General features: G+C 49.4%; 1 pseudogene; it reads right to left on the reverse strand.

The window, feature by feature from the left end:
• Nucleotides 1-1,264: 1,264 nt before the first annotated feature.
• LOC126204578 (5S ribosomal RNA) lies at nt 1,265-1,381 on the reverse strand (annotated as a pseudogene).
• Between the last annotated feature and the right edge of the window lie 7,570 nt (nt 1,382-8,951).

Consider the following 8,951-nt stretch of genomic DNA (forward strand, 5'->3'; position numbering starts at 1 on the left):
GCACCCTCGCCTCTGCCATCGCCGCTCTCCAACCCGATGTACCTGGGCCCTCGATCGCCGTCGCCATCATCGCCCCAGGAGACGCCCTCAGGACTGGACGTGTATGTTGAGCAGTGTTTTCAGGAGGACATTCCTCTGCACTCGCAAGCCAGATGGCTGGGTACAACTAGGAGCACGCCGTCCTCCACAGCTGCAGCTCCCGGCTCTGCGGCCAGCTTCCTGTCCCCCTCGCCGCTCTCATTCACATCACCAGTACACGGCAACTGTGCGGCTTTTCGGGGGGAAGGAATGTGCTGGCGTACGCCTTCGCCAGCACATTGACCGGTACTAGGAGACGTTGTATAGCAGGCGCTGAGCTAAGTGCGCCTATGACAAGAGAAGACCAAGACACGCCCCCAGGCTAAGCGCCGGTAACGCCCCATGGGCAGCTTGCATATAGGCCACTGTTAACAATTGAGCTGCCTCACTCTCTCAGCCTCAGTACCTCAGTATGAAGCATCAGGATTCAGTCTGCATTGCATCTCAATATGTCGCACTGTGCTGTTGTCTTCCATAGTGGTAGTCATTGCCTCGCAACTTTAGTCCATAGTTGTGGTATGGACACAAGCAAGATTCAAGAATTAGTGCATTTGATTGCTGTTCACCACAGAACTTGAGATAGGACATCACTGAAGTTACGTATCCAATTGGTTCCTGTAATCAAGTGTATTTTAACCATGCCTGCATTTTGTGTTGTAGTGAGAGAAAACCGGACACCCACCTATCATACCACCGTCTCCCCATTTAGCCAGGAACCACAAAACATTGCAACAGGGCGCAGCCACAACGAATGGTGCATAACATTATAAAGTAACTATTACTTGCTTTAAAACTTAATTTTTACCATTTTTTAAAATCAAAAACAATATGGAGGTCACAGCTCATGCTGACTAGTTCCTTGACGAAAGATACAAAATCTTGAGCTACGCCTTCACAAAAAAAGCATCCTCGTGCAACTATCACTTAATAGAGATTAATGAAACGTAAAAATGTAGCAACCTTTAACTATAGGACTATTGTATTGCACTCCGTCTTCAGGCCACAAGTGGCCCATCGGGAACCATCCGACCGCCGTGTCACCCTCAGTTGAGGATGTGGATAGGAGGGGCGTGTGGTCAGCACACCGCTCTCCCGGTCGTTATGATGGTTTTCTTTGACCGGAGCCGCTACTATTCGGTCGAGTAGCTCCTCAATTGGCATCACGAGGCTGAGTGCACCCGAAAAATGGCAACAGCACATGGCGGCTGGATGGTCACCCATCCAAGTGCCAGCCACGCCCGACAGCGCTTAACTTCGGTGATCTCACGGGAACCGGTATATCCACTGCGGCAAGGCCGTTGCCAACTATAGGACTAACGAAGCGCAAATGGTAGTCAGACATGTCAAACATGTATTTGCGAATTTCATCGAGTGCGGATATGATAAATGAAATTTGCACATAGCAGTGTCAGCCGGGAATCGCCTCCTTGTTCTTGTAAGGAATCCCTCGGGTTGAACGATGTTAATAATATTATCTCCGAATTCGATGTCGGTCACTTGTCTGCTTCGCAGCGAGATAGTTTGCTCTAATTGTTGGAGCGCTATCCCCAGGTTCTTACTAATCGTTTGGGGGTTACTGACCGAATCCACTATAAAATTCGGCTGGTTGAAAATATCCCGGTACGCCAAGCTCCTTATCGGTTATCACCTTCCAAAACGCGTGTTTTACGAAACAAAATTCAGGAGAAGTTAGCGAATGATTTTATTCGGCCATCCACATCACCTTATGCTTCTCCGATGTTTTTGGTGCCCAAGGAGAATGGCTAGAATTATCGACCCGTGGTTGACTATCACTAGCTCAGCTAGAAGCTAATATTGGAGTCGGTCCCCATGCCTGAGTTCCATAATTGCTTCACCTGGTTTGCCGGAGCCCGTTGGTTTTCGGTGCTCGATCTTAATCAGGCATACCATCAAATTCCCCTGACCGAGGATTCTAAACCGGTAACGGCTTTTGTTACAGATTGGAACCTATTCGAGTTCAACCGCGTTCCCTTCGAACTTGCCACTGGAGCGGCTGTGTTATCTCGTTCATTGGATAACGTCTTGGGAGATCTTAAATTTAATTGCCTATACAATTATTTAGATGTTGTTATTTACAGTTCTAGTTTTGACGAACACCTCAAACATTTGGGTTTCGTTTTGGAACGTTTGGGACAAGCTGGTTTAACCGTCAAACTTAATAAGATCAAATTGTGTCGTCATCAAATTTCGTTTTTTGGGCATTTGGTCTCGGCAGATGGGATCAGGATCGACCAGGAACGAACGGTTAGTCTGACACGTTTTCGAGTACCGCGAAAGAAGAAGGAAATTTCGAGATTCGTTGGCATGGTCAACTACTTTCGAAAATTCGTGCCCAATTTTGCGCAGTTAGCCGCCCCCCTTAACAGCTTACGCAGTCAGAACAAATAGTTTCAGTGGGGAGAGAGCCAGCAGGCAACGTTTGAAGGTCTCAAGACTGCCCTGACTAATCCACCGGAACTGGTAGTTCCTGATGTCAGTACTTTATTCTGCAGACCGATGCGTCCAGGGGAGGCGTGGATGCCGTACTCGTGGAGGAAGTGGACGGGGATAGACTTCCTTGTCGCCTATGCCTCGCGCTGCCTTTCTGAGACCGAGAACAAATATTCCGCCTATCAATTGGAAGCCTTGGCCGTCCTCTTTGGTCTGGAGAGGTTTAAATTTTACCTGGAGCATCGAGAATTTTGTTTGGAAAGAGATAATCAGGCCTTGAGTTGGGTGCTGGCTCGCCCTAGAGAGACCGGACGTATCGTGCGTTGAGCGGTGCGCATTTCAGCATTTCGTTTCCAGGTCAGGCGCATACGTGGAGTTGCTAACCATGTCGTGGACGCTCTCAGCCGTGTGTTTAATCACGAGCAAGAAGAGCTACAGGGTCACGATCAGTTAATAGTAGGAAGTGTTCTTGGCGAAATCCCAGCATTGCTTGTTGACATTGCTAGTAAACAACAAGAAGATCCTACGTGGGGTCCCATTACGCAGGCCCTCCTCTCTGGTAAGCACATTCCGCGATACAGTTTCAGTAAAGGTATCTTGTGTAAGCAAGTTGGTAAGACCGGCCAGTCCAAAATTTGTCTTCCTCAGCTGTTGGTGAACCCCGTTTTCTAGTATTTTCATAACTCTGTTATGGGGGGAGGAGGGGCATTTGGGGGTGGCTAAGACTCTGTGGAAGATTAGTCAGCAACTGACTTGGCCTTCCATGAGGCGTCAGGTAAGGAGGCTCGGCAGTCCCTGTGATTTGTGTGAGATGGGGAAACCTAATGATGGCAGACGTGTGGGATTGTTACACTCCGAGAGAGAACAGAACCCTATGGATAAGTCTTTTATTTATTATGTCGGGCCCCTTCCTCGCACCAGTCATGGCAGTAAATATATTTTCGTCGTCTTCGACGCTTTTAGTCGGTTTGTGTGGCTTTTTCCTAGTCAGGGAATCACAGCTAACCACACTATCCAACATGTTACTAAAATATTTACAGTCTTCGGCGCTCCCAAGACTGTGGTTAGCGATAATGCCTCGGCTTTTACATCCGATCAGTTCAAGCGTTTTTGTTTTGGGAATGGTATTCGTCACGTGACAAAAACTCCTTATTATCCTCAGCCCTCCTTTGCCGAACGTTTTAACCGTAACTGGAAGGCAGCCTTGATCATCTACCAATCTCGTTCCCCATCTAAATGGGAACAGTCTCTCCCGTGGCTAAATTTTGCCTTCAATTCTGCTCGTCATGAAGCCTCTGGGATGATCCCTGCCTCCTTGATGTTGGTATATTCGATCAATTGCCCTCTTAGTAACTTGTGGCGTATCAATGACCTCCTGCCACAGGTGATCGACTCTCAGCTTATTAAACCCAATTGGCATAAGGCTAGGGTTAATATCCGGCGGGCGCATCAGAGGGAAAGGGCTCGTTATAATAAAGCTACACGTCCCTTTCAACGTACAGTAGGTGACACGGTGTTTCTCAATAACATTAATCCCGTTCACCAATCGGGGGAGGGGGGGGGGAGGGGTAAGCTCGCCCCACGTTTTTTAGGTCCCTATATCATACAGAGATAGTTATCCCTGTCAATTTATTAATTAGACATCCAGATAGTATGAAAGTAATTCAAGTGCATGTTAGTCAAGTTAAAATCGGCGGTAGGTGAGGATTTTCCCCTTCCCCCCCTTAAAGGTGGGGAGTAGGGGTCGTCTGTTTTGGAGGGGGGGATTGAACCGTGTCGTTTGCCAGGGTTCCTGCTTTTCCCTTGGCTTACTCCTGTTTGGAGTTTCTGCGCTTTGCTAGAGGGCGCTGTGGAGCCTCCGCGAGTGCCCTGCGATCGCGCCCGCTGGGAGGAGGCGCTGTGTGCAAATGGCTCTGAGCACTATGGGACTCAACTGCTGAGGTCATTAGTCCCCTAGAACTTAGAACTACTTAAACCTAACTAACCGAAGGACATCACAAACATCCATGCCCGAGGCAGGATTCGAACCTGCGACCGTAGCGGTCCTGCGGTTCCAGACTGCAGCGCCTTTAACCGCACGGCCACTTCGGCCGGCGCGCTGTGTGCCGTGCCCAGGGCGCAGGAGGCAGCTGAGGCGAGTGTTTGGCCCTGGACGACCGTTCTGCAGCGGGGCGCTCGCTCCCTCTATGCTGTCTGGATGGGCCCAAAAACCCGGAGCGTGAGGGCACAAGAGGCCGTGGATCTGTGGACAACGTTTGGTTTCCGTTCATGGGCTGGGGAAGCTACGAAGTCCGTCTGCGGCTGCCAATAACCTCCAGAAGGTGATGTCGTCACTGAAAGTAAGTTTTTTCATCTAGTCGTCATCTGGCGGGGCCAGTCTCCCGGTGGGAGCTATTACTAACTGTGTGGCAACGTTTCTCTGCTAAGAGTTTGTGATCGGAAATTGCCTTGCGTGTGTGTTACTGCCCCCTTGCATGATCGTGCATTTGAACGCCACGCTGACTTACTTAAGGCGCGCGTCGGAAAAAAATAATAATAAAAAAATAATTGTTCTGGCATATTTAACTTGAGTCGTTGTTATTGTGTATATATTCTTGTGTTAAGGAGTTTAGTCCCCCTGGCATTGAAGTGCTCTATTTAATTCTATTTAAGGTAGTGCTAGAGTTTCTATTTGGTAATCCGCCTAGCCACGACTGACGTCGGTTGCTCGGTCTGTCTGTAATGTTGGGCCTATTGGGTAGAGACCGTTGTTGACTTGCTCTTCTCAGCCCCGAAGTTCCGTATTGATACTATGGCGGTAGTTCTGCCGGAATCTCATTTGCAGAAGTTATCAGTTCTTGTGAGCACAAATAAAGCTACCTTTGCCTCTGTAATTTTCGTCCGCTGGCCAGCAAGCTTTGGTTGGACTACAGGTTGCAACCTGTAACCACGCAAGTAACGAGCAGCCCTTAGTGGCTCGGCGTCACAATTTTTTATCTTAAATTTCTTTGTGACTAATGCCCTTTTGGAACATTTATTATTTTATAAATGACATATAAGTACTGCCAATCTTTCACGATGATTCTGTAATTTGTATCAAACGTTTTTAGTCATAATTCTGTGACCATGTTATAGACCATTCTTTGATTTAAATTCTGAGGAAGACACTCCTAGCAGTGTCGAAACCCGGTTAATTCGTTAAAAATAGTGACCGAGGGATGTTTTCCTTAAATTATATCTCATTGTTACACTTGCTCGTTCTGTGGTTTGCACTGAATGGTGTGACAATAAATGCAAAATCTAAAGTGAAGCGTTGGGGCGAACTAATCCATTCCCTTATCATTACCTTTGTTTGTCGCTTGTTATTGAAATTGGTTGGGAGAATAATTTATTGATTGACCCCCATAGAAAGAGTACATCAGTGAGGTCATGCAAATAAGTATTTAGTTTCCATGGCGCACGGCTGCGCCATACAGATTGCGGGGAAAGAGGACCGTACAGATGTCAGCGCTATGGTCGGAAAAGGCCAGCGTTCAGCGCCCCGTATCGCAGATCTAAGAGTTTGTGAGGCACTTATCCTGTCTAGACGGTGAGGAATGATTGGTAAGAGAGGTATGGCCAGAAAGGTCGTCGTGTTGAACTTACCAGGTATCGTGAAGCAGGAGGTCTCGCACCACTATACGTAGTTCCTGGCAAGTAGTGTGGAATCTGATGCTTGGGGTGTAGAATGCAGTTAAAATCACCTCCTAGTAAGTATGGTCGTGTCGCTCTAAAAACAGGGGGGCGATTTCTTCTGAATCAAACTCGGCCCATTCGTATCGTCGGTCAGTGCCTGAAGGACCGTAGACGTTAATGATGCGTGTCCCCATGGCAGTGAGTGCCATGCCCCGAGCTGATGGAAGGAAGGCGACGTCGGTGACAGAAATCCCGTGGCGGACCTAGACGGCCACTCCACGGCCCATAGGATCGCTCGCGGAGGCATGGGCGATGTAGCCATTGATATCCAGCAGACTGGCCAAAGGGACTTCCTGCAGAAGGGCGACATCAATATTAGCTCAGAACAACTCCTGCATGAGGCGGATTTTCACCCTGGAACAGGTGTTGTTGGTGTTGTTGGTTGCTATCTGGTAGGCCTGGTGGCGGACTGCTGGAGGCTGGTCCACTCTGGCGTCAGGGCAAGGGCGTGGGCGTCGCAGTGGAACGTTATCCCGCTCGCCCACAGGGGATTGTGGAGAGAGTATGGGTAGTGGATCGGCCCCGACGACGCAGGGTCTCGAAACGGATCCTGCTCCTGGACCTCCCCCTCGTGTCACGCGGGCACCGGTGTACAGCCCATTTTGTCTGCAGAAGATGTTGAATGGTGCGTGGTTAGTGTCGGCTGTGATGTGTCCATTAATTAGTTTAGCGACCACAAGGGCGTTGGGGAGACGGGAGCAGCCACATCGCTGGATGTCTTCGCACTCATAACGTCTTCGTCGGCAGTAGCGGATTCGGAGGCATTGTGCTGGTCGACGGTTGCGTCATCCTCGACTTGCATCCTCTTGGCCGGAAACGGTGCGGCGCCTTCTCTTGCGATGTTTCGGAGCACGTTGTTTCCTTATGCAACCCTTCGTGTCCGACGACGGAAGGGAGTCGCGTCGCTCTGGCAGGAAAGCCGCCATAGGGACGATGGGCGAGTCGGTCTCCATCCTGTCACCGAGGATAGGGTCAGCGGCGTCGACGGCCGGCCGAGGCTGCGGGCTGTCGAAGGCGCTCTCCGTCGGGGTCTGGTTGGGGTCGTTTGTGGCGTCCGGGCGATGTTGCAAAGCGCTAGGAGAAGCTAGAGCAGCGGCGTCGGTCACCGGTAGCACTGTAGGTTGCGACGTGCGTGGTCCTTCGGCAGCTGCAAGTTGCGTAATACGCCGTTGTAGGCATTCGGATCTAAGGTGGCCTCCTTTGCTGCGCTCGGAACAGGTCCGAGGCTGGCCGTCGTATATAATCATTGCACGGCATCCGCCGATCTGTAAGCAGGACGGCACGTGGCTTCGGAGATCAATGGTGGCCTGTCGGACGCCGTTTAGGGCAGGATACGTCCGAAACTGTGTCCACTTTCCTCAGTATGGCCGTGGACTGTGCCGTATGGTCGTAGTGCTGCGTCGACTTCCTCAGCAGGAAGTTCGAATAGCAATTCGAAAATGCCTATCGTGTGCATACCTAGGCCTGCGTGGTCGACGGTCACCGCCCCAACATTGCCATCGGCATGACAGAAGCGGAGCCCCTATTTGGTCTCACGTAGGATGCTTTCTCACACAGTGTCGTTAATGAATTCAACATAGACCGTGCTGCTGACGATCAACAAGAGTATGCTGATAATATCGGTCGCTGGGATCTTCACTTCCTCTCGCAGAAAACGCTCCACCGCGAGTGCTTTCAGTCGGGCATAATCGTTGCATAAAGTAAATCGGCGTGTTGATTTACAGTAACGTTTTGCCATGTATCGTAGACGGTAGGTCGGCACTTAAGCAACGGCCGTCAGAATGTAAACAAGGCGAGGTCGCAGTCGGCACACAGAAAACAAGGACGCGTTTGCTCTGCTGCCCTACCAGAGGCAGACTGTCCATCTGAGCTACCCAAGCACGACTACTGATCCGTCCTCACAGCTTCACTTCCGCAAGTACCTCGACTCCTACCTTTCCAACTTCACAGAAGCTCTCCTGCGAAAACTTGCAGAACTTGCACTCCTGGAAGAGACATGGGTGGTAGAGCATGCGAAAGTTCGAGTCTCTGGCACACAGTTTTAATCTGCCAGAGTTTCATTGTATATGTCAGTCGTATACGAATATATAGATCAGCTACCTTTCAATATGGAAAATATTCACAGTCCAAATCATCTCTAGAACTATTTGTGTGTGGTGTGCAGGTTGAGTGGTTTGTAGTGTGTAGTGTGTTGTTGTGATGTATGTTGTTTGTTGGATGGTGCGTGAAGTGTGGAGTGGGTCGTGTGGTGTGGTGTGTGTTTAGATATGATGCTGTGTGTGGTAGGTGTTGTATCCACTGTGTGAGGTGTGTGGTGCATAGTGTGAGTGATGAGTGATGTGTAATATGCGTGGTGAGTGTTGTGTATGCTGTGTGAGGGTGTTTGGTGTGCTGCATGTGTACAGTGGGTGATATAGTTTGGTACTGTGAGTGACGTGATTTGCTGTGTTTTGTGGTGTTTTTGTGTGACGTGGTATGTGGTGAGGTGCACTATCTATGGTGCAATGTAGTTGTGTGCGGTGTTAAAGACTTTCACAATGCTTCCACTAAGTCTCAAACCTTAGAAAGCAACTATGTATACTCCGCAGACCTTATATCACAGCTAATTGTTCCTTTCCTATTCCCATGGAGCAATGGAGCAATGGGAGAATGCTTATGGATTTAGATTTTTTCTGTCAAATACATTAGATGTTTTCTGTCAAATAACA

Source organism: Schistocerca nitens, chromosome 9, assembly GCF_023898315.1.
Source record: "Schistocerca nitens isolate TAMUIC-IGC-003100 chromosome 9, iqSchNite1.1, whole genome shotgun sequence".
Lineage (NCBI taxonomy): Eukaryota > Metazoa > Arthropoda > Insecta > Orthoptera > Acrididae > Schistocerca > Schistocerca nitens.